The 6251-nt window shown below is 50.1% G+C and overlaps 1 long non-coding RNA gene across 2 annotated transcripts in view; it reads right to left on the minus strand.

The window, feature by feature from the left end:
• The window catches only part of LOC146171003 (uncharacterized), a 359551-nt gene that overhangs the window by 304392 nt on the left and 48908 nt on the right, over positions 1 to 6251 (minus strand). The gene's annotated exons all lie outside the window — the stretch shown is intronic.

The raw sequence follows: 6251 nt of genomic DNA on the forward strand, positions 1-6251 counted from the left end.
AACCGGAGACGAGTGTATGTCTTGAAGACGCCCGCGTGACCGGATTGTGGGTCAGCGTGGAAATAGTCACACATTTGCGAACGTAGCTGCCGGGGGATAACTAGCAACCACTTGCGGCCATCCGCGCAGTAGTTGCGGCGGTAGAGGAGGTTATCACGAATGGCGAAGTGGGAAGCATGGCGGGGGAGAGCACGCGATGGAGAAGCAGCTGTAGGATTGGAGATAAAATCGAGGATAGAGTTTATCCAAGGATCTTGCCGCTGCGCTGACGGCATGTCATCGATGTGAAGCGATGGCGGGGAATCGTCGGAAGGGGAAAGGCTCGCGACCTCAGCTGTAAGGGGGCAGCGGGGAAGGGCATCGGCGTCGTGATGTTTGCGGCCAGAGCGGTAAACAACGCGGACATCATATTCCTGAAGGCGAAGAGCCCATCTTGCCAGTCTGCCGGACGGGTCTTTCAGTGAGAAAAGCCAGCAAAGCGCATGGTGGTCCGTCACTACGTCAAAAGGGCGACCATAGAGGTAAGGGCGGAATTTAGTAAGAGCCCAAATAATCGCTAAGCATTCTTTTTCAGTGACAGAGTAATTGGATTCAGCCTTCGTGAGTGTACGGCTAGCATAGGCGACCACGTATTCAGTATGACCTGCTTTGCGCTGAGCGAGCACAGCGCCGAGACCAATACCACTGGCGTCTGTGTGGACCTCAGTAGGCGCTGTGGGGTCGAAGTGACGTAGGACAGGCGGTGCCGTGAGGATGTGTCGTAAAGCATTGAAGGCATCGTCGCACGCTGGTGACCACGACGAAAGGTCGGAACTGCCGGACAGAAGTTCTGTCAAGGGAGCAGCAATGGAAGCAAAATTCCTAATAAAGCGGCGAAAGTAAGAGCACAGCCCGAGGAAGCTACGTAGATCTTTGATGGAAGTCGGTTTGGGAAAGGCTGTTACGGCACGAAGTTTGGCAGGGTCTGGAGATACACCTTCTTTGGAAACAACGTGGCCGAGAATGGTGAGCTGGCGGGCGGCAAAACGACATTTTTTCAAATTCAGCTGCAGTCCGACATCAGATAGGCAGGTCAAAACGTGCTTCAGACGGTAGAGGTGTGTGTCAAAGTCACGAGAAAAGACGACAATGTCATCGAGGTAGCAGAGGCATGTCTTCCACTTTAGGCCACGCAAAATGGTGTCCATCATCCGCTCAAATGTTGCCGGAGCATTACAAAGGCCAAACGGCGTAACTGTGAATTCGTACAAGCCGTCGGGAGTTACAAAGGCGGTTTTGGGGCGATCAGCCGCTTCCAAGGGGACTTGCCAGTACCCGGAACGTAAATCTAGGGAAGAAAAGAGTTCGGCGCCTTGCAAACAATCGAGAGCGTCGTCGATGCGTGGGAGAGGATAGACGTCCTTTCGCGTAATCTTATTAAGGTGGCGATAATCGACACAGAAGCGGATAGAACCATCTTTCTTTTTTACAAGGACAACAGGTGAGACCCAAGGGCTGCTTGAGGGCTGAATCACGCCATTCTGGATCATTAGGTTGACTTGCTCTTCAATAGCCTGGCGTTCGGTTGCAGACACACGATAGGGGCGCTGTCGTAGTGGTGCGTGGGTGCCGGTGTCGATGCGATGAGGGACTGTAGAAGTTTGACCTAAAGAACTTTGATGAGAGTCGAAGGAGGAGCGAAAGTCATGTAGTAGGTTCAAAAGTTGAGTGCGCTGCTCTGGGGGAAGATCGGCATCGATGGAACGGAGGAACAAGTCTGTAGAGGGCGGAGCGGGCGCAGGTGAAGGGGGGCTGAGCGCAGTCACGGCACAGTGCGGCGCGTCGTCAGGTTCCTCAGAGATCAGAAGGGATGCGATTGGCTGGATACCTCCGAGGAATTCGCCATGGCGCAAAGCAGTAGGGGAGTTAAATGGGTTAGAGACCCATAACTTGGAAAGGCCAGCGGAAATAGCGAGCACTGCGTAGGGCATTGGAAGACACTTGCGGCGCAGGAAAGTATGGGCTGGTGTGAAGAGAACGGTGTCATCGCTAATAGATGCACAAGCGACACGAACAAGCACTGAAGAGGAGGGAGGAAGGTCGATATCTTCGGCGACGAGGACTTTAGCACTGGAATTTGATTGATCAGCGTCATGGTAAGGCATTGGGCATAGTCGAGAACCCCACTTCAGCTCGAGCACAATCAATAATAGCAGCATGGCGCGACAGGAAATCCCAGCCTAAAATTACAGCGTGCGAGCAACTTGGCAGCACGACGAACTCAATCGTATAAAGGGCATTCTGGATAACTACTCGAGCGGTGCACGCTGCTAAAGGCTTGATATGCTGAGCGCTGGCCGTTCGCAACGAAAGTCCCGCAATTGGCGTCTTCACTTTCTTTAAAGTGCGACATAGTTTTGCGTCCATTACCGAAATCGCAGCACCAGTGTCAATTAGAGCCATGACAGCAACACCCTCGACGAAAACTTCAATTAGGTTTGTCGGCGACAGATGAGGACTTGGGAAGTTCGACTGGGTCGCAGTTCTCGCCTCAGGAACTGCGGCCTCTAGTTTTCCTCATGTGAAGCGTTCTGTCGACGTCGCATCGGAGAGATAGAGCGGCGTCGCGGCGACGGTGAACGGCGGTCGGACATGACTGAGCGGTCTGTGGAGAAATGAGGGCGGGCTGGAGGCTCAGTAGGCGAGGAATACTGAGGCGTCGGAGACCAGTATGCAGAACCATGAGTAGGTGGTGCCGACACCGGGAGACGGTTGCGGCAATAACGAGAAATGTGTCCAGCAAGCCCGCAAGTGTAACAAATTGGCCGGTTATCCGTCGTGCGCCAGGGATTACGTGGTCTTGGAGCCGGTCACATAAACTGCGCAGGTTCTCGCGCAGGCGCAGGAGGCGGCTGAACGTAGGCAGGTGGCGGTGGAGCATATGTAGGTGGCGGTCGGGCCGCAACAGCCGCATATGTTAACGGCGCTGTAACAGGCATGGGTTGAGGGGCTGGAGGAAGAGATTCAGCTACCTGTTCTTGAATAATGTGGCGCAAACTGGGAGCTAGGTGCGAGGAAGGTTCTTGATGGCAGGATATAAGGGAGAGCTGTCGAGCAACTTCTTCCCGAATGAAGCTCTTAATTTGTGGCAGGAGAGTAGAATGTTCGCCTGCATCTGTCAGGCCAGCAAGGGACTCCGAGTGCATGGTGTTCGCACGAGTTATGGCCCTTTGTTTCCGCAGTTCATCATAACTTTGACACAATGTAACCACTTCCGCGACGGTGCGGATATCTCGAGCCGACAGCATCTGAAAGGCATCGTCATCGATGCCTTGCAGAATGTGCTTGATCTTCTCGGCCTCTGACATGTGTGGGTTAACGCGCTTGCACAAGTCAACGACGTCCTCGATATAGCTCGTGAAATTTTCGCCAACTTGCTGAGACCGCGTACGCAAGCGCTGTTCAGCGCGGAGTTTCCTCACAGCTGGTAGGCCGAAAACTTCAGAGAAACTAGCTTTAAACGCGGACCATGATGGAATGTCCACTTCATGGTTTCGAAACCATAGGTTTGCTATGTCGGTGAGATAGAAAATGACGTTGCTTAACTTTGTTTCCGCGTCCCATTTGTTGTGAACGCTCACTCGTTCATAGGATATGAGCCAGTCCTCGACATCGTGGTCGTCAGTGCCGCTGAAGATGGCGGGGTCTCGCTGGCGGAGGGAGCCAGGACAGATGATGGCCGAGCCAACTTGTACGGCTTGGTGGTTGACGTCCTCAGGCATCGCAGGAGGTGGTAATGTACGGCTGCGGAGTTCCAGGGCGAGAGGATAGATATTGACCGGCAGCTAACAAATGTAAGAATGGGGGGTTTATTCAGTAGACCAACAGGACTTGATCAGCAGGACTGAGCAGATCAGCGGCGAACACAGCGGCAGGGAACACAGTCAGATCCAGCACACGCAGCGATCACGATGCCACTGACTGGCATGTTCCTTGTGCACTTCTTCCTCTTCACACACCATTTTTTTTTTAAATCTTCTCTTGGTTACCGTTTATTGTAAATCACCCAATACAGCCGTTCTGTCGATTTATTACCTGGCGTTCCTCAAGGTTCGGAGCTTGGCCTTTATGATTCCTTGAACATTAATGGCTTACCTGGCCGTGTCACGTCACAAATACGCCTATATGCAGACGATGCAGACGACTGTGCTTTAATATACCCGAAGATCACCTCCAACTAAAAGCAACATTTACTAGTTCTCACGCTGGTGTAATACCTGGCAAAAGAAAAAGTTAACTCAAACTGTAGTGATGTATTTTACTACCAGCACGCCCTCTTCGCTGTTTTATTATGCTTTCTACGATCTACCATTGCTCAGGACTTTCGAGTATAAGTACCTCGTCGTTATATTTAACAATAACACGTAATAGACAAAGCATGTAATTTGCTTTACACTATAAAGCACTAAAAAAGCTTGGGTATTTGAGAGCATTGCCTAGTGCCCCAAAAGGAACTACGCTATTAATGTGCACATGCATTAATTAGTCTGGCAAGTGAATACGCGTCTCCGCTACGAACCCTTAATAAACACTGAAACTGACATAATCGAGAGCATTAAAAAAATGTATTCAGGATCATATATCGTCGGTACGATCGCTATTTTTCACCTTCTTGTGCCGTGTCCACATTGAATCTAACCCATCCGTAGGCTGTGCTGTCACGTGGATTCACTGAAGTTCTTGTATTGCATCGTTAATTGAGTTTACCATGTAACATTTAAATCCCTTATCTTCTGTATTCACCCACCAATCAAGAATCATCAAAAACAGGTCTTTCCCCGGACAGTGGACCTATTCCAGTAAGACTACTGAGCATGCGCGAAGCCTCCTCGGCCGCCATTTTTACCGGTTTTGCGGACGAAAAGGGGGAGGAGTTCGCTACACGTGCTTTTCCAAGAAACGACGTCCCTCGCTTCATCGGTGCGACGAATTGCTGCACAATAATTTCGCGCAGTACCCAGCACCTTCGAGGCTTTTGAGAATGCACGCATTTTATTGTCGCCGCCTACCACCTCGCCTAAATAGTGAAGTCACAGCCAGGTTCTTCAGCGTCCTGTTGTCATGGGTTAGAGCGTTGGTTGGGGTGGGTGGGGAGGTGTGCAGTGGTGTGTACACAGATGACTCACGCGTCTCTGCACAGACTAGACGAGACCAGTCATGCACTCAACTACGTCTTGAAAAGAAAGCCCACCCCACTATTGTGAACGAATCTCAGCAGGAAATATGCCAGGGAGCCTCGGTATGGCCTCGGTAACCCGTCCCGTGAGACTTGGCATGGCGGCCGCAGGAAAAGTCCGCCACTGGAAAAAGAAGAAAAAGTGCATTGAGCACTTCAGCACATTTCTAACAGCTATCGATGTCACGTACATGATGCTTTAAATCAATTGTGTAGTGTTCGCTCTGGAATACTTCATCTTTTTTTCATTTTACAACGTCTGTACTCTATTATATGCGCTATGTGTATAAACATGCTGGACTGAGCTTACCGTTTTAACGGACTGCAGTGTGCATAACTAAATAAATAAATACTCTAACAGCAAATCCCTGAAGCCTCCATTTGATCTCGGGATTTTTTTTTTTTCGTGCCCTTCGCGACTCCCAACCTTATGTAATCCTCTCTTCTCGTTCAATTCCGCAACACCTGCCTTTTTTTATGTCGCATGCATGTTCGCTGACACTCGATCAGCGCTGCTATTTACGCTTGCGCGTTTCAGCGCTTTGCACACAAATGTTGCGCGGGTGTGCGACTCGGATTTGCCGGCTTGCTTTCCGCACTTCACCTGCCTTGTCCTGCCAAAATTCCTTTTTTTTTTCGATGTGAACTGAACACCAACGTGTTCACAACCGCAGATATTTTTGTGTAAACTTGTGCTTCCTGATAGCATTTTAAGATTTCGTCTCACTACCTAGTATTGGTACAATAAAATGTGCAGCAGTTTCGAATGGGCGAAGGCTCCTGTGATTGATTTTGTTCACCTCCGCCTTCCACAGCCCTTTGTCTAAAAACATTAACATGCAGAAACACATTTACCGGTTAGAACATGGCCGCTTAGAAACGAAATAAAATAAAATTTGCAATAATATTTGGTTTTCGCTAGACTGTTGGGGCATGATAGTTAGGAAAATTAAGTAGCTTCAAAGTAAAACACACACACACACACACACACACACACACACACACACACACACACACACACACACACACACACACA

Source organism: Amblyomma maculatum, unplaced genomic scaffold (genome assembly GCF_055883805.1).
Source record: "Amblyomma maculatum isolate TAMU_Amacu unplaced genomic scaffold, ASM5588380v1 scaffold_24, whole genome shotgun sequence".
NCBI lineage: Eukaryota > Metazoa > Arthropoda > Arachnida > Ixodida > Ixodidae > Amblyomma > Amblyomma maculatum.